Source organism: Bombina bombina, chromosome 8, assembly GCF_027579735.1.
Source record: "Bombina bombina isolate aBomBom1 chromosome 8, aBomBom1.pri, whole genome shotgun sequence".
Taxonomy (NCBI): domain Eukaryota; kingdom Metazoa; phylum Chordata; class Amphibia; order Anura; family Bombinatoridae; genus Bombina; species Bombina bombina.
In genome coordinates, this window is record NC_069506.1 from 349,304,038 (window position 1) to 349,325,516 (window position 21,479).

Consider the following 21,479-nt stretch of genomic DNA (forward strand, 5'->3'; position numbering starts at 1 on the left):
TTTGCAATTTGTTAGAATCAGATACGATTCTCTTCGTTCTGAGTAGCTGGCTATATGGTAAGCTTCTTATGGTATTAGGAGGATGAAAGCTATCAAGGCTAAGTAGATTATTACGATCTGTTGCTTTTGAAAATATATCGCATTCTAATTTGCCTTCTTCAATATATACCATTGTATCTAGGAAGCTAATTCTCTCTGTACTACTTTCCATGGTAAATTTTAGATAATCTGTTTGTGAATTAAGGGTCTCTAAAAATTGTATAAGAGTATTTTCTTCTCCTGTCCATAATAGGAATACATCATCTATATATCTATACCAACATTTTATGTTGGTCTTAAATAGTTCCTCATTATAGACATATTGTTCCTCAAATTTTCCTACAAAAAGATTTGCGTATGTAGGGGCTACATTAGAGCCCATTGCAGTCCCTTTGGTTTGTACATAGAAGGTGTGTTCAAACATAAAGTAACTTTCATAAAGGATTATTTTAAATAAGTCAGATATTAATCTTCTTTCTGAAGGTGTAAATAGCCTTTCTTTGTCAATGTAATAGAAGACACCTTCCATGCCCAATTCATGTGGAATTGAGGTGTATAAATTTGAAATATCCATAGTAACCAAAATTGCATTAGAGGGTACCCTAATCTGTTTGATTTTATTTATGAAGTCAGTAGTATCTTGTAGATATGATGCTATACTTCCCAAGAGAGGTCTAATTAGAGTGTCTAAGAATATGGCAATAGGTTGAAAAATTGAATCTGTGCCTGCCACTATTGGGCGGCCAGGAGGCTTTTTCAAGTTCTTATGAATCTTGGGTAAGATATAAAATACTGGAATAATAGGATGTTGATTAATAAGAAATTTCATTTGTTTAGATGTAATTATATTCATTTCTTTTGCCATTTCTACTATTTCCAGTATTTTATTCTGTATCCTTTTAGTTGGATCAAAATAGATCATTTTGTAATTTTCCTGTTTGGATAATTGGGACAGAATCTCATTTCTATAGTCATCACGATCCATGATGACGATAGCTCCGCCCTTGTCCGCCGATTTCAATACAATTGTATTGTCACTTTGTACCTCTGTCAATAATTTCTTCTGTTCTATTGTTAAATTATGTTTGTGTCTAAATTTAAAATTTCTGCGCATCTTTTCAAACTCTCTCTTAACTAGTATAATGTACGCTTCAACTGCTGAATTCGTGGGAGGAGGATTAAATTTACTTTTTGGTCTAATATCCTTTAGATGGAATTGGAAGGCTGAATTGTCTCCTTCTGTGTATTCAATAGGGTTATTCGCAAAGTAACTCTTAAGTCTAATTTGTCTAAAAAATCTTTGGAGATCACATTCAATTTCAAAGAAATTTGGCTGTGTAGATGGTATAAATGATAAACCTTTTTGTAAGACTTTCAGAGTTGCCTCATCAAATGACCTTTTTTAAATATTTACCACCAGGCTCTCTTGTTCTATCGTCTGTTCTGTCTGGTTGTCATTCGATAATTGGTTTGACCTCGACTTCCTATATTTCCTCCCCCCTCTTCTCGTCCTCTTCTTCTTGTACCCCTGGTTCCACGACCCCTGATAAAAAAAACGGAGATTGATCATTTGTATCACTTTCTGACGATGTATCTCCCAGTAACTCATTAGATCTGTATGTCCTCCTATTGTCTCTCCTAAAAGGGACGAAATCTGGATTCCTCCATCTATATACTTTATTATTTTGATAATCTGATAAATCTCTCTGAAATTTTTTGTATTTTTTACTCTCTAATTGTTTTTTGAAATTTGACATGTCCTCATCCAATTTGGATTTCATATCTTTAAACTCAGATTCTGTTTTAAGGGATCTCATGTTCCCTTCTAACATGTCAATTTCATTCTGCAATTTTGGTAATTCTTTTTGAATAATTATATCATATGCACATTTGTTCAGTATGCCTTCAAATTTATCGCAATATTCATTATTTTCTCTAAATAAAGTTGGATGTAAATTACTTCTTAGTCCCCTAGGTATTCTTTTTTGTCTGTAATATTCAGCCAATGTCACTGAATGTAAATCATACATGATTCTTTGTTTAGTAATTTGTTCTAGTGTTATTGGCTCAGCATTACATTGTTCATTAGTGAGAAAATCCCTATTTCCTGTGCATAATGATGCTATCCTTGCTGCATCAAATTCAGAATAGGCAAAAAGTTTGGATCCTTTAGTGTTTTGTGTTTGTAAGAAAGCCATTATAATTACTCAATTAAGATTGTGTGCATGTGACTCAAAGAGGCAAAAAATACTTATTCAAAAAATATTAGGTTAGTCACAGCACCACTAAAGCATTCTATCCACGGTCAAAAATTCCAATGAAGAATTATTTTGATATATAGGGTGCAAGAGTCTAGTAAAACCTCCAATTCTACCATATACAAATAACAAAAGAGAACTCAGCAAACCTCAATTTAACGAAAATTTTAAATGCATTTTATTATAAAGTATCTAAATACAATTCTATAGTATGAATCCACAACTTTCAGTCCATCCACACATGCAAAAACACTTTCATTCATAAAACAATCAGATTCAACCCAGGCATCCCTGGAAGAATCAACAAAGGCTCTCAAAAACCGCTATTATATCTTAGAAAGTTCATTTAGATGAAAAAATGGACAGTTCCTTAGACATGCAGAACTTTCACAGTTATATGCAAATGTATAATCTTTGATGCAATCTATCAGATACAGTTGCTGTGAGACTTTTTTCTTTTGATTACAAACATATCCTCTTAAGCATGAGGTTTAAATGACATTTTGAAAGATGTAATCATTCCCTTATTCAGCATACACCTTTTCATGATAGGTATAAGCATATCTATAGGTTAGTGCAAAACAAAACAAAAGCCGTTAGTTCATCCAGCATATGTATTAAAGTCAATCTTGTGTTAACTCTCAGTATACTCCAAGGCTCTTTCCAAGTTCCCCTCTTTAAACCACACTTGCGGTCGGGTAATATTCAGCCCGGGTATCAGTGCATAACTATTCTAACAGTTCATGTTGTAACATATGCATAAAGTTTCTATCACTTCCCAGCACTAGTATGTTAGTGAATTAGAGCGTCTCTAATGTGGTGGAAGCCGTGAGTTAAGTCAGCATGTGTATTACCAATCATCTGTATTGCGTCTGAATTAGTATAGAAGCTGGCCAGTTAGAACATGCATGTTAATTAGCTTTATAATACTTGCGATTCCATGTCCTTTCGAACAAATGGAGATACTCCCGACATTTATCCACTCGTGCGGACGGGAGAACAAACACCACTTGATTCGGTCTTGTATCCTTTTAGAACAACGGCTCTTTCTGTAATCTTTTAGCATCAAAGTCCTTGTATCAACAAGCGGTTTAGTGAGCTGCCTTACACTCCGACGCGCGTTTCGGGACTCCGCCCTTTTTCAAGGAGTATACGTCATCATGGAAACGGCCTCTTTTAGAAAGGCCCAAGCGTGATTCTATTGGTGCATTCACACACACCTATCTAATGCGTCACCCATTCAACTACCATGTGAAAAATAAACAATATAACTAAGACTATATTAAAACAAGCTAAATGTGATAATCTCACTTTGAGAGATTAATATTTATTGATGCAGCAACGATGCAACAAAATGACAAGGTCACAACATACCAAACAAACATATGTAAATGAAGGTTCATTCGTAGCCTACATGTTTTTTGTTACTTAAATATGTATAGACTTGCTTGTACGAAACAGGTCTCTTTATAAGGGATTAAATTCTCACTCCACTAGATGGATATTATGTTAGATTCAATCTACCTGTATTGTTGCGAACCTAATAAAAGGCTCTATATCACAATTACTGTTTGCTGACTGAATTTATAACACAAAGAGAGGGGGACAAAATAAATATCTGCATGGGGATTACTTTATCCAGACTATCTAAATATTATTATTGTATTCTAAGATCCCATTGGATATTTAATCACAATGGGAAAATCTTATTCATACAAAATGCCCCCAAGAGATGTCTCTATTAAGGCCCCTAGGTGACAATGTGTCCAATTTTCTTATCCATTGGGCTTCTTTCTTAAATAGTGTTTTTTGTCTATCCCCTCCTCTCCTAAAAGGAGGGACATCGTCTACTATTTGAAACCGCAATTGGCTTTTATTATGGGATGCCATTGTGAAATGATGAGATACTGGAGCATCCCAGTCTGAGTTGCCTATGGCTGCTTTATGTTGTCTGACCCTGTCACGGACACATTGGGTGGTCTCTCCCACATAGGCAAATCCACACGGACACTTAATGACATATATCACATAGTTTGAGTTGCATGTGTATGTGTTCTTAATTTCTATCTTACGCCCAGTGTGTGGATGTGTCACAATATCACCTTTTATCATGGAATTGCATTGTGCACAGTTGTAACAAGGGAAACAACCTTTCTTTTGTAAAGATGGAGCTGGACTTCTAGTCCCTAAATCAGCTCTAACGAGTACATCTTTCAGGTTTTTGTTTCTCTTGTATGATAAAAGGGGTGGATCTTTGAAAATTTCTGCCAATTGTGGTTCCTCTTTTAGAAGGTACCAATGTTTATTAATACAGGTTTTAAGTTTTCTACTATGAAACCCATATTGTGTTACCAGGGGTACAGAGAATTGTTTCTTTTCCTTGAGTTTGGGTTCAAGGAGAGTAGCTCTCTCAATCTGATCTACTCTTTCCAAATTTTCTTGTATTACTTGATTAGGATATCCTCTTTCCCTGAATTTACTTGCCATTTCATCTAATCTTATTTGCAATTTGTTAGAATCAGATACGATTCTCTTCGTTCTGAGTAGCTGGCTATATGGTAAGCTTCTTATGGTATTAGGAGGATGAAAGCTATCAAAGCTAAGTAGATTATTACGATCTGTTGCTTTTGAAAATATATCGCATTCTAATTTGCCTTCTTCAATATATACCATTGTATCTAGGAAGCTAATTCTCTCTGTACTACTTTCCATGGTAAATTTTAGATAATCTGTTTGTGAATTAAGGGTCTCTAAAAATTGTATAAGAGTATTTTCTTCTCCTGTCCATAATAGGAATACATCATCTATATATCTATACCAACATTTTATGTTGGTCTTAAATAGTTCCTCATTATAGACATATTGTTCCTCAAATTTTCCTACAAAAAGATTTGCGTATGTAGGGGCTACATTAGAGCCCATTGCGGTCCCTTTGGTTTGTACATAGAAGGTGTGTTCAAACATAAAGTAACTTTCATAAAGGATTATTTTAAATAAGTCAGATATTAATCTTCTTTCTGAAGGTGTAAATAGCCTTTCTTTGTCAATGTAATAGAAGACACCTTCCATGCCCAATTCATGTGGAATTGAGGTGTATAAATTTGAAATATCCATAGTAACCAAAATTGCATTAGAGGGTACCCTAATCTGTTTGATTTTATTTATGAAGTCAGTAGTATCTTGTAGATAAGATGCTATACTTCCCAAGAGCGGTCTAATTAGAGTGTCTAAGAATATGGCAATAGGTTGAAAAATTGAATCTGTGCCTGCTACTATTGGGCGGCCAGGAGGCTTTTTCAAGTTCTTATGAATCTTGGGTAAGATCATACAAGAGAAACAAAAACCTGAAAGATGTACTCGTTAGAGCTGATTTAGGGACTAGAAGTCCAGCTCCATCTTTACAAAAGAAAGGTTGTTTCCCTTGTTACAACTGTGCACAATGCAATTCCATGATAAAAGGTGATATTGTGACACATCCACACACTGGACGTAAGATAGAAATTAAGAACACATACACATGCAACTCAAGCTATGTGATATATGTCATTAAGTGTCCGTGTGGATTTGCCTATGTGGGAGAGACCACCCAATGTGTCCGTGACAGGGTCAGACAACATAAAGCAGCCATAGGCAACTCAGACTGGGATGCTCCAGTATCTCATCATTTCACAATGGCATCCCATAATTAAAGCCAATTGCGGTTTCAAATAGTAGACGATGTCCCTCCTTTTAGGAGAAGAGGGGATAGACAAAAAGCACTATTTAAGAAAGAAGCCCAATGGATAAGAAAATTGGACACATTGTCACCTAGGGGCCTTAATAGAGACATCTCTTGGGGGCATTTTGTATGAATAAGATTTTCCCATTGTGATTAAATATCCAATGGGATCTTAGAATACAATAATAATATTTAGATAGTCTGGATAAAGTAATCCCCATGCAGATATTTATTTTGTCCCCCTCTCTTTGTGTTATAAATTCAGTCAGCAAACAGTAATTGTGATATAGAGCCTTTTATTAGGTTCGCAACAATACAGGTAGATTGAATCTAACATAATATCCATCTAGTGGAGTGAGAATTTAATCCCTTATAAAGAGACCTGTTTCGTACAAGCAAGTCTATACATATTTAAGTAACAAAAAACATGTAGGCTACGAATGAACCTTCATTTACATATGTTCGTTTGGTATGTTGTGACCTTGTCATTTTGTTGCATCGTTGCTGCATCAATAAATATTAATCTCTCGAAGTGAGATTATCACATTTAATATAGTCTTAGTTATATTGTTTATTTTTCACATGGTAGTTGAATGGGTGACGCATTAGATAGGTGTGTGTGAATGCACCAATAGAATCACGCTTGGGCCTTTCTAAAAGAGGCCGTTTCCATTATGACGTATACTCCTTGAAAAAGGGCGGAGTCCCGAAACGCACGTCGGAGTGTAAGGCAGCTCACTAAACCGCTTGTTGATACAAGGACTTTGATGCTAAAAGATTACAGAAAGAGCCGTTGTTCTAAAAGGATACAAGACCGAATCAAGTGGTGTTTGTTCTCCCGTCCACACGAGTGGATAAATGTCGGGAGTATCTCCATGTGTTCGAAAGGACATGGAATCGCAAGTATTATAAAGCTAATTAACATGCATGTTCTAACTGGCCAGCTTCTATACTAATTCAGACGCAATACAGATGATTGGTAATACACATGCTGACTTAACTCACGGCTTCCACCACATTAGAGACGCTCTAATTCACTAACATACTAGTGCTGGGAAGTGATAGAAACTTTATGCATATGTTACAACATGAACTGTTAGAATAGTTATGCACTGATACCCGGGCTGAATATTACCCGACCGCAAGTGTGGTTTAAAGAGGGGAACTTGGAAAGAGCCTTGGAGTATACTGAGAGTTAACACAAGATTGACTTTAATACATATGCTGGATGAACTAGCGGCTTTTGTTTTGTTTTGCACTAACCTATAGATGTGCTTATACCTATCATGAAAAGGTGTATGCTGAATAAGGGAATGATTACATCTTTCAAAATGTCATTTAAACCTCATGCTTAAGAGGATATGTTTGTAATCAAAAGAAAAAATTCTCACAGCAACTGTATCTGATAGATTGCATCAAAGATTATACATTTGGATATAACTGTGAAAGTTCTGCATGTCTAAGGAACTGTCCATTTTTTCATCTAAATGAACTTTCTAAGATATAATAGCGGTTTTTGAGAGCCTTTGTTGATTCTTCCAGGGACGCCTGGGTTGAATCTGATTGTTTTATGAATGAAAGTGTTTTTGCATGTGTGGATGGACTGAAAGTTGTGGATTCATACTATAGAATTGTATTTAGATACTTTATAATAAAATGCATTTAAAATTTTCGTTAAATTGAGGTGTGCTGAGTTCTTTTTTGTTATTTGTATATGGTAGAATTGGAGGTTTTACTAGACTCTTGTACCCTATATATCAAAATAATTCTTCATTGGAATTTTTGACCGTGGATAGAATGCTTTAGTGGTGCTGTGACTAACCTAATATTTTTTGAATATGTATATATTTATATATATATATAGTCAAAAAAAGGATTTAGTAAAGGGACTCCTGTGTATAAATATTTGTAAAGCCACCATGTGGATATCTATTCCACTCGACCCCTTATGCAGGTTTAAAGGACAAATCACTGTAGAAAACCGCAATATCCAAAGTTCAAAAGCACAAACATCCCCTCAAGCAAAGACAGCAGGAACAAAGTGCATCATTGAAGTAAACAGGTGAGTTTCATGTAAGGCAAACAGTAAATAATGAATACGTCGCCCTCCAGTAGGCAGTACAGTGTTGCCACAGGATATCGATAGCAATACCCAAACAGCTAGTAGCTGTGTAACTCACCCTTCTTGCTTGTAGTTTCAAATTCGTACCTTGAAAGTCCTGCTGAATGCTTCGTGACCCACGGCGTCTAAGACAGCCTCGATGCCTCTATCCAGCCGGTTCCGGTCATGTGATGGGCGTCGGCCGTCACAGCCAATGGGATGCTTAGCCTACCAGGAGGCTTGCAGGATTCAGCGTCGGAGGGGATGCCCAATGTCGAGAATAGTAGGGGGAGTGGAATAGAGGCACGCTCCTGATGCAGCCCAGAGTGCTGGCAAAATAGACATCAAGCGAAAAAACTGATATCCAGGCTGCAGTTAAAAACCAATGTCTTTATTAAGTTCCACTTGGGATAAAAATGCAATGAGAAGAAAGGGGGGATCCAGCATAACAGTGTTACCAAAGTTGTTCCGCTAACATGTTTCGGTAAAAACCGTAATCATAGCTAATTGGAAACTGGTGTGCTGGCTATTTAAAAGACAAAATCAACACTCATTGGACAAAATTAAGACCAATAGAATAGGTACACTGTTGGTCATAAAACGTAAAAGAGTGAAAGAACTAATACACCCTGACATGTTAGTACATATGTATGTACACTCACATAGCACATTACAAGATATAAGATATAAACACCAGAGTGTGTACTGCAAACAATAAAGAGGAAATAAAGAGAAAATAAACAAATGAACAAATGAATGAATGATTAAAGGCAAACATTTGGGGCATGAAATACTCTCATAGATCAAATATATACAAATGTAGAAAAATATATATACAAATGTAGAAAAAGTAAAACACCTACCAAAAGTGTACAGGCCATCTAGCATATAGCAATATAGTTAAACTAATATGTAATCTTACATACAAAAGCATACATGTATATATGGAGAAGATGAAGGTATATCTCTAAACATGCCTATAATATATGTATACATAGATAAAAACGTGTTATATCGCTAAAACAATATACAGCTCGCTAAATGTGGCCTGCTGAAATGACTACAACTCAAACACAAGGAAAAAGATAGCTGTGCTATACTATAGCCCTGTTGTATTTCGCCATTGTATTTAGCATAAAAACCCTATCTGATATGAGTGTAAGACCTCAACTGCGTATCAATGTACACGGGTAACAGTGACCCATATAGGGAAATGGAGTAATTGAAAATACAACTGCACTAATCTAATATACTCAGTAGATACCACTAGATGAGTGTAGTGTGGTGTAAGATGTAAAAAACAGTACAAATACACTGCACTAAGATATGTGTGAAAGAGATGGAATAAAAAGTGCCCTATCTTAAAGGGATGTAATAAAAATAGAGAGGAAGCGTTAAGGGTATAAAACATCAGGAAAATGCTTGGCAAGCGTGTGAGGTAATATGGATTATTTCCAATAATTAATCAAATCATATTCAGAGTTTAAACCCTCTGGTACTCTAGTACGCAATTTAAAAATCCAAAACATCTCGCGCTTGCCTAGCAATTGATTCCTGTCACCTCCTCTAGGTGGTGCCTTGACATGTTCAATAGCCTGACATCTGAATGTGGCATTACTTTTGTTGTGAAAATTCCGAAAATGCTTAACCAAGGGGGTACTAGCTTCGCCCAGTTTGATTGTAGAAAGGTGGTTCCTGATTCTAGTGTTTACATCCGTGGTGGTGAGTCCTACATACTGTAGATGGCACTCTATACAGTAAAGTAAATAGATAACATAGGAAGATGTACAGTTTAGGCAGGATGATATCTTAAAAATCTCTCCAGTGACCTCTGACCTAAAATCATCAGAAATAATGATAAACTCACAAGGTCTACATCTCGATTTGCCGCACCTGTACATCCCCCTATGTTGCAGCCAAGAGCTTTGTCTGTCTGGTTTCTTAGTTAAAACTTCTGAGGGGGCCAGTATATTGCCCAAAGTTCTGTTCTTCCTATAGGAGCAACGTAAGCCTCCCTCTACACAACTAACAAGGCTGTCATCTGCAGAGAGCAATACTATCTCCAGAGATGTGGGACAGCTATGGGGGCCAAATTTGCGCCCTCATATGCCAACATCTTTATGGGTTGGTGGGAGCTGTCCCACATCTATGGAGATAGGAATACACACAGACACAGTATCGCCTTTTATAGGCGGTACATTGATGATCTGCTCTTCATATGGCAGGGATCTGAGGATTCTTTGTCTGAATTCGTAGGTCTTCTAAATTCCAACGATGTTGGCCTGAGTTTTACATTTGAGACGAATTCTAGAACCATTAACTACCTAGACCTTACTTTGACTGCAGGGGATGATGGAAAGATTATAAGCAATATGTATAGGAAACCTATATCGAAAAACACATTGCTACATGCAAAGAGCTGCCACCCCACACATGTCCCTATGGCAGTAGCCAAGGGACAGCTCATAAGGGTCAAACGGAACTGCAGCAATAGCGATCACTATAAAGTCCAAAGTAGAGACATGCAAAAAAGACTCAGAGAAAGAGGATACCCTGGGCAACTGGTAGATAGAGCTCAGAGACAGGTCGACCTTTTGGATCGGCAGTCCCTTTTAAATAGATCCAATTGTACCAAGACTGGTGTGGACAGTGTGGACATTAATACCCCACACAAAGTAACATTTGTGACGGATTTCAGTACTGACTACAGAGAAATATGTAAGATTGTCAAAAAACATTTCAGTCTACTTTCTGCAGATGACAGCCTTGTTAGTTGTGTAGAGGGAGGCTTACGTTGCTCCTATAGGAAGAACAGAACTTTGGGCAATATACTGGCCCCCTCAGAAGTTTTAACTAAGAAACCAGACAGACAAAGCTCTTGGCTGCAACATAGGGGGATGTACAGGTGCGGCAAATCGAGATGTAGACCTTGTGAGTTTATCATTATTTCTGATGATTTTAGGTCAGAGGTCACTGGAGAGATTTTTAAGATATCATCCTGCCTAAACTGTACATCTTCCTATGTTATCTATTTACTTTACTGTATAGAGTGCCATCTACAGTATGTAGGACTCACCACCACGGATGTAAACACTAGAATCAGGAACCACCTTTCTACAATCAAACTGGGCGAAGCTAGTACCCCCTTGGTTAAGCATTTTCGGAATTTTCACAACAAAAGTAATGCCACATTCAGATGTCAGGCTATTGAACATGTCAAGGCACCACCTAGAGGAGGTGACAGGAATCAATTGCTAGGCAAGGGTGAGATGTTTTGGATTTTTAAATTGCGTACTAGAGTACCAGAGGGTTTAAACTCTGAATATGATTTGATTAATTATTGGAAATAATCCATATTACCTCACACGCTTGCCAAGCATTTTCCTGATGTTTTATACCCTTAACGCTTCCTCTCTATTTTTATTACATCCCTTTAAGATAGGGCACTTTTTATTCCATCTCTTTCACACATATCTTAGTGCAGTGTATTTGTACTGTTTTTTACATCTTACACCACACTACACTCATCTAGTGGTATCTACTGAGTATATTAGATTAGTGCAGTTGTATTTTCAATTACTCCATTTCCCTATATGGGTCACTGTTACCCGTGTACATTGATACGCAGTTGAGGTCTTACACTCATATCAGATAGGGTTTTTATGCTAAATACAATGGCGAAATACAACAGGGCTATAGTATAGCACAGCTATCTTTTTCCTTGTGTTTGAGTTGTAGTCATTTCAGCAGGCCACATTTAGCGAGCTGTATATTGTTTTAGCGATATAACACGTTTTTATCTATGTATACATATATTATAGGCATGTTTAGAGATATACCTTCATCTTCTCCATATATACATGTATGCTTTTGTATGTAAGATTACATATTAGTTTAACTATATTGCTATATGCTAGATGGCCTGTACACTTTTGGTAGGTGTTTTACTTTTTCTACATTTGTATATATATTTTTCTACATTTGTATATATTTGATCTATGAGAGTATTTCATGCCCCAAATGTTTGCCTTTAATCATTCATTCATTTGTTCATTTGTTTATTTTCTCTTTATTTCCTCTTTATTGTTTGCAGTACACACTCTGGTGTTTATATCTTATATCTTGTAATGTGCTATGTGAGTGTACATACATATGTACTAACATGTCAGGGTGTATTAGTTCTTTCACTCTTTTACGTTTTATGACCAACAGTGTACCTATTCTATTGGTCTTAATTTTGTCCAATGAGTGTTGATTTTGTCTTTTAAATAGCCAGCACACCAGTTTCCAATTAGCTATGATTACGGTTTTTACCGAAACATGTTAGCGGAACAACTTTGGTAACACTGTTATGCTGGATCCCCCCTTTCTTCTCATTGCATTTTTATCCCAAGTGGAACTTAATAAAGACATTGGTTTTTAACTGCAGCCTGGATATCAGTTTTTTCGCTTGATATATATATATATATATATATATATATATATATACGCTCTGTGTGTACATGTATATATTTATATATATATATATATTTTTTTTTATATATATATATATATATACACAAATACATATATACGGTCTGTGTGTACATGTATATATTTATATATATATATATACGCTCTGTGTGTACATGTATATATTTATATATATATACGCTCTGTGTGTACATGTATATATTTATACATATATACGCTCTGTGTGTACATGTATATATTTATATATATACGCTCTGTGTGTACATGTATATATTTATATATATATATATATATATATTTTTTTTTATATATATATATATACACAAATACATATATACGGTCTGTGTGTACATGTATATATTTATATATATATATATACGCTCTGTGTGTACATGTATATATTTATATATATATACGCTCTGTGTGTACATGTATATATTTATACATATATACGCTCTGTGTGTACATGTATATATTTATATATATACGCTCTGTGTGTACATGTATATATTTATATATATACGCTCTGTGTGTACATGTATATATTTATACATATATACGCTCTGTGTGTACATGTATGTATTTATACATATATACGCTCTGTGTGTACATGTATATATTTATACATATATACGCTCTGTGTGTACATGTATATATTTATATATATACGTTCTGTGTGTACATGTATATATTTATACATATATATGCTCTGTGTGTACATGTATATATTTATACATATATACGCTCTGTGTGTACATGTATATATATATATATATATATATATATATATATATATATATATATATATATATATATATGCTCTGTGTGTACATGTATATATTTATACATATATACGCTCTGTGTGTACATGTATATATTTATACATATATACGCTCTGTGTGTACATGTATATATTTATATATATACACACGCTCTGTGTGTACATGTATATATTTATATATATACGCTCTGTGTGTACATGTATATATTTATACATATATACGCTCTGTGTGTACATGTATATATTTATACATATACGCTCTGTGTGTACATGTATATATTTATATATATATACGCTCTGTGTGTACATGTATATATTTATACATATATACGCTCTGTGTGTACATGTATATATTTATACATATATACGCTCTGTGTGTACATGTATATATTTATACATATATACGCTCTGTGTGTACATGTATATATTTATACATATATACGCTCTGTGTGTACATGTATATATTTATATATATACGCTCTGTGTGTACATGTATATATTTATACATATATACGCTCTGTGTGTACATGTATGTATTTATACATATATACGCTCTGTGTGTACATGTATATATTTATACATATATACGCTCTGTGTGTACATGTATATATTTATATATATACGTTCTGTGTGTACATGTATATATTTATACATATATATGCTCTGTGTGTACATGTATATATTTATACATATATACGCTCTGTGTGTACATGTATATATATATATATATATATATATATATATATATATATATATATATATATATATATATATGCTCTGTGTGTACATGTATATATTTATACATATATACGCTCTGTGTGTACATGTATATATTTATACATATATACGCTCTGTGTGTACATGTATATATTTATATATATACACACGCTCTGTGTGTACATGTATATATTTATATATATACGCTCTGTGTGTACATGTATATATTTATACATATATACGCTCTGTGTGTACATGTATATATTTATACATATACGCTCTGTGTGTACATGTATATATTTATATATATATACGCTCTGTGTGTACATGTATATATTTATACATATATACGCTCTGTGTGTACATGTATATATTTATACATATATACGCTCTGTGTGTACATGTATATATTTATACATATATACGCTCTGTGTGTACATGTATATATTTATACATATATACGCTCTGTGTGTACATGTATATATATATACGCTCTGTGTGTACATGTATATATTTATATATATATATATATATACGCTCTGTGTGTACATGTATATATTTATACATATATACGCTCTGTGTGTACATGTATATATTTATACATATATACGCTCTGTGTGTACATGTATATATATATACGCTCTGTGTGTACATGTATATATTTATATATATATATATATATATATATATATATATACGCTCTGTGTGTACATGTATATATTTATACATATATACGCTCTGTGTGTACATGTATATATTTATACATATATACGCTCTGTGTGTACATGTATATATATATACGCTCTGTGTGTACATGTATATATTTATACATATATACGCTCTGTGTGTACATGTATATATTTATACATATATACGCTCTGTGTGTACATGTATATATTTATACATATATACGCTCTGTGTGTACATGTATATATATATACGCTCTGTGTGTACATGTATATATTTATACATATATACGCTCTGTGTGTACATGTATATATATATACGCTCTGTGTGTACATGTATATATTTATACATATATACGCTCTGTGTGTACATGTATATATTTATACATATATACGCTCTGTGTGTACATGTATATATTTATACATATATACGCTCTGTGTGTACATGTATATATATATACGCTCTGTGTGTACATGTATATATTTATACATATATACGCTCTGTGTGTACATGTATATATATATACGCTCTGTGTGTACATGTATATATTTATACATATATACGCTCTGTGTGTACATGTATATATATATATATATATATATATATATATATATATATATATATATATAAAGTATATGTTTTACAATGTGTAAATGTTTGAACAACAGCAGGTTTAGATGAAGCATCCTTTCCTGCTGTCAGAGCAAATTGCACCAATTTATGTGATTACAAATTGCAGTGCTCTCTCCTAACACAGCTGCTCGCCTCTGCAATGCTCAAGCTTGCGAGTTACGGCTGCCTCCAGACTGCTTTTGTGGTGAATAAAAGCTTTTTTCACTAGAAGCGTGAACTGCAGCCCCTAATTGCCTTAGTAAACATTGTTTATTTTGTCCTCTCGTAGCCTAGAACTACAGTTTAAATCAGATGTGAAAGCCTCCAGTCCGTTCTCTGGTTCCCCCTGCTTGCTCTCTGCAGAGCTGAGCCCCACTTTACAATGTGCCTATTCTGCTTTTCCCCTGCAGAAACATGCCATTTTAATCCCGACAACTGAAAATAAGAGGTCTCTTTGTAAGTAAATTATTTCTGGTTTCTCACTCCAGTACTGAAAAATGTTTGTAAATTTCTACATTGAACACTGAGGAAAATAAATTGGGTTTGCTACAAAATGTTAATACTTATGCTGTTTTATTAAATCCTGCTTATAAAAAAATACTGGATTGAAATAATGATAGTGTACCAGTGTCCTATATTTAATTTCCTGTTACAGGACACAGGGAGCTTTTTGGGATACAGTAATATTACCATCAGGGTTGTTTATCTTCTTTATCTTTAAAATGTTCGGTCTCAAAAAGGTATAACCTAGCACCACTTAACCACAACTCCAAGCCACACCAACCCCACAAACCCATACCTGCCTAATGCCACTCAACCTTTACTCTGACTTCTGCTCATCTGAGTCCACCCCCAACACTTCTAGGACTACTTGACTCAGCCCACAGCTTCTTGTTCCTGAATGCACATGGATGAGTCATTGGGGTTCACAAGGGGAGCCTGGTCATCTAAGGTGTAGTCTTAGTGTAGCAGAGCATTTTCTGGTGGGATCTGAGTGGTCACAGGTGTGAAATACTGGAAAAAGAGTTAGCAGAAAACAGCTATGAAATTCAGACCAACCAGCAAAAGGAAGAGCATTTGTGACCTCTGTGTAAGCTGTTTGTCACATATGAGTAGTTAATGTCTAACATTCATAGACATAAAGAGGCCTAGTAAAGAAGAGATCATCATCCAAATTCACTGGGCATCTCTACATCCATATTGTACACAGTTTTGTTAGTGGGGCGCTCCTGCTATTCAAATCTATAGGCATGTGAGGTGTCCATCAAACATGAACCACTAGCAAAGTGGAAAATCAGTCATTGCTACTACAACTCTTCAGATACAATCAATCAAAACAGTTTATGTAAATATTTCTGATTCTAACATTTTTTATGTCTGTTTTGGGAATATGCCTATCAAAAATGAAATGCACATAGATACATTACATCTTTGAATAGAAATATATTTGCAATTTACATGTATTAGCAAAAATGCTTCTAGTAGGAGTTATAACTGTATCGGTGCTAAGATGGTTATCTGCATGTGAAGCGTAGCTAGATATTCTCAGCGTACCAGCATTTAAAATACTGCAGCTGCTCAGCGCATCAGTGGGGCTTGTATCATGACAGCAATTAACAAATTTCGTCATTTCCAGATGATACAAACACCTTAGGCATTCTGAGAAAGTACTATGTTTAAAATGCTGGTGCACGGTGCAAACTTAAATACACTTTGGAGACAACTATAGCTTTTATTAGAAGCATTTTTCCTTATACATGTATATTACAAAAATACTTCTATTTAAAATTTAAATGTATCCATGTGGATTCCATTTTTGGGTAGAATGTCCCTTTAAGGTAAACAGTCTTTCTTGATAGCAGAAAATGTTTAAAATCTACACTTTGTCCAAGCATGTAAAAAACGGTGTCTTTGTGAAGCAACGTTTTATCATTTTTATTTTTCTGTTATTTCTATTCAACTGTTTTCAAATGATGGAATGTGGCAATCAGGAAAGCACACTGTAGTCACTATAAAGAAGTAGTGTTGTACAAAAAGACCAGTATTGAGCACACTGTAGTCACTATAAAGAAGTAGTGTTGTACAAAAAGACCATCATTGAGCACACTGTAGAACCTATAAAGAAGTATTGTTGTACAAAATGACCAGCATTGAGCACACTGTAGTCACTATAAAGTAGTGTTGTACTAAAAGACCAGCATTGAGCACACTGTAGTCACTATAAAGAAGTAGTGTTGTACAAAAAGTCCAGTATTGAGCACACTGTAGTCACTATAAAGAAGTATTGTTGTACAAAATGTCCAGCATTGAGCACACTGTAGTCACTATAAAGAAGTAGTGTTGTACAAAAAGACCAGTATTGAGCACAATGTAGTCACTATAAAGAAGTAGTGATGTACAAAAAGACCAGTATTGAGCACACTGTAGTCACTATAAAGTAGTGTTGTACAAAAAGACCAGTATTGAGAACACTGTAGTTACTATAAAGAAGTAGTTTTGTACAAAAAGACTACTATTGAGCACACTGTAGTCATTATAAAGAAGTATTGTTGTACAAAATGACCAACATTGAGCACACTGTAGTCACTATAAAGTAGTGTTGTACAAAAAGACCAGCATTGAGCACATTGTAGTCACTATAAAGAAGTAATGTTGTACAAAAAGACCAGTATTGAGCACAATGTAGTCACTATAAAGAAGTAGTGATGTACAAAAAGACCAGTATTGAGCACACTGTAGGAACTATAAAGTAGTGTTGTACAAAAAGACCAGCATTGAGCACACTGTAGTCACTATAAAGAAGTAATGTTGTACAAAAAGACCAGTATTGAGCACAATGTAGTCACTATAAAGAAGAAGTGATGTACAAAAAGACCAGTATTGGGCACACTGTAGTCACTATAAATAAGGAGTGTTGTACAAAAAGACCAGTATTGAGCACACTGTAGTCACTATAAATAAGGAGTGTTGTGCAAAAAGACCAGTATTGAGAACACTGTAGTCACTATAAAGAAGTAGTGTTGTACAAAGAGGCCAGTATTGAGCACACTGTAGTCACTATAAATAAGGAGTGTTGTACAAAAAGACCAGTATTGAGAACACTGTAGTCACTATAAAGAAGTAGTGTTGTACAAAAATACCAGTATTAAGCACACTGTAGTCACTATAAAGTAGTGTTGTACAAAAAGACCAGTATTGAGCACACTGTAGTCACTATAAAGAAGTAGTGTTGTACAAAAAGGCCAGTATTGAGCACACTGTAGTCACTATAACTAAGTAGTGTTGTACAAAAAGACCAGTATTGAGGACACTGTAGTCGCTATAAAGAAGTAGTGTTGTACAAAAAGACAAGTATTGAGCACACTGTAGTCACTATAAATAAGGAGTGTTGTACAAAAAGACCAGTATTGAGAACACTGTAGTAAGTATAAAGTAGTGTTGTACAAAAATACCAGTATTAAGCACACTGTAGTCACTATAAAGTAGTGTTGTACAAAAAGACCAGTATTGAGCACACTGTAGTCACTATAAAGAAGTAGTGTTGTACAAAAAGACCAGTTGTGAGCACACTTTAGTCACTATAAATAAGAAGTGTTGTAAAAAATACCAGTATTGAGCACACTGTAGTCATTATAAAGTAGTGTTGTAAAAAAAGACCAGCATTGAGCACATTGTAGTCACTATAAAGAAGTAATGTTGTACAAAAAGACCAGTATTGAGCACAATGTAGTCACTATAAAGAAGTAGTGATGTACAAAAAGACCAGTATTGAGCACACTGTAGGAACTATAAAGTAGTGTTGTACAAAAAGACCAGCATTGAGCACACTGTAGTCACTATAAAGAAGTAATGTTGTACAAAAAGACCAGTATTGAGCACAATGTAGTCACTATAAAGAAGAAGTGATGTACAAAAAGACCAGTATTGGGCACACTGTAGTCACTATAAATAAGGAGTGTTGTACAAAAAGACCAGTATTGAGCACACTGTAGTCACTATAAATAAGGAGTGTTGTGCAAAAAGACCAGTATTGAGAACACTGTAGTCACTATAAAGAAGTAGTGTTGTACAAAGAGGCCAGTATTGAGCACACTGTAGTCACTATAAATAAGGAGTGTTGTACAAAAAGACCAGTATTGAGAACACTGTAGTCACTATAAAGAAGTAGTGTTGTACAAAAATACCAGTATTAAGCACACTGTAGTCACTATAAAGTAGTGTTGTACAAAAAGACCAGTATTGAGCACACTGTAGTCACTATAAAGAAGTAGTGTTGTACAAAAAGGCCAGTATTGAGCACACTGTAGTCACTATAACTAAGTAGTGTTGTACAAAAAGACCAGTATTGAGGACACTGTAGTCGCTATAAAGAAGTAGTATTGTACAAAAAGACAAGTATTGAGCACACTGTAGTCACTATAAATAAGGAGTGTTGTACAAAAAGACCAGTATTGAGAACACTGTAGTAAGTATAAAGTAGTGTTGTACAAAAATACCAGTATTAAGCACACTGTAGTCACTATAAAGTAGTGTTGTACAAAAAGACCAGTATTGAGCACACTGTAGTCACTATAAAGAAGTAGTGTTGTACAAAAAGACCAGTTGTGAGCACACTTTAGTCACTATAAATAAGAAGTGTTGTAAAAAATACCAGTATTGAGCACACTGTAGTCATTATAAAGTAGTGTTGTAAAAAAAACAAATATTGAGCACACAGTAGTCTCTATAAAGAAGTAGTGTTGTACAAAAAGACCAGTATTGAGCACACTGTAGTCATTATAAATAAGTAGTGTTGTAAAAAAGACCAGTATTGAGCACACTGTAGTAACTATAAAGAAGTATTGTTGTACAAAAAGATCAGTAATGAGAACACTGTAGTCACTATAAAGCAGTAGTGTTGTACAAAAAGACCAGTATTGAGTACACTGTAGTCACTATAACTAAGTAGTGTTGTACAAAAAGACCAGTATTGAGCACACTGTAGTCGCTATAAAGAAGTAGTGTTGTACAAAAAGACAAGTATTGAGCACACTGTAGTCACTATAAATAAGGAGTGTTGTACAAAAAGACCAGTATTGAGCACACTGTAGTAAGTATAAAGAAGTAGTGTTGTACAAAAAGACCAGTATTGAGCACACTGTAGTAAGTATAAAGAAGTAGTGTTGTACAAAAAGACCAGTATTGAGCACACTGTAGTCACTATAAAGAAGTAAATTGTACAAAAAGATCAGTATTGATCACACTGTAGTCACTATAAAGAAGTATTGTTGCACAAAAAAAACAGTAATGAGAACACTGTAGTCACTATAAAGAAGTAGTGTTGTACAAAAAGACCAGTATTGAGTACACTGTAGTCACTATAACTAAGTAGTGTTGTACAAAAAGACCAGTATTGAGCACACTGTAGTCGCTATAAAGAAGTAGTGTTGTACAAAAAGACAAGTATTGAGCACACTGTAGTCACTATAAATAAGGAGTGTTGTACAAAAAGACCAGTATTGAGCACACCGTAGTCATTATAAATAAGTAGTGTTGTAAAAAAGACCAGTATTGAGCACACTGTAGTAACTATAAAGAAGTATTGTTGTACAAAAAGATCAGTAATGAGAACACTGTAGTCACTATAAAGAAGTAGTGTTGTACAAAAAGACCAGTATTGAGTACACTGTAGTCACTATAACTAAGTAGTGTTGTACAAAAAGACCAGTATTGAGCACACTGTAGTCGCTATAAAGAAGTAGTGTTGTACAAAAAGACAAGTATTGAGCACGCTGTAGTCACTATAAATAAGGAGTGTTGTACAAAAAGACCAGTATTGAGCACACCGTAGTCATTATAAATAAGTAGTGTTGTAAAAAAGACCAGTATTGAGCACACTGTAGTAACTATAAAGAAGTATTGTTGTACAAAAAGATCAGTAATGAGAACACTGTAGTCACTATAAAGAAGTAGTGTTGTACAAAAAGACCAGTATTGAGTACACTGTAGTCACTATAACTAAGTAGTGTTGTACAAAAAGACCAGTATTGAGCACACTGTAGTCGCTATAAAGAAGTAGTGTTGTACAAAAAGACAAGTATTGAGCACACTGTA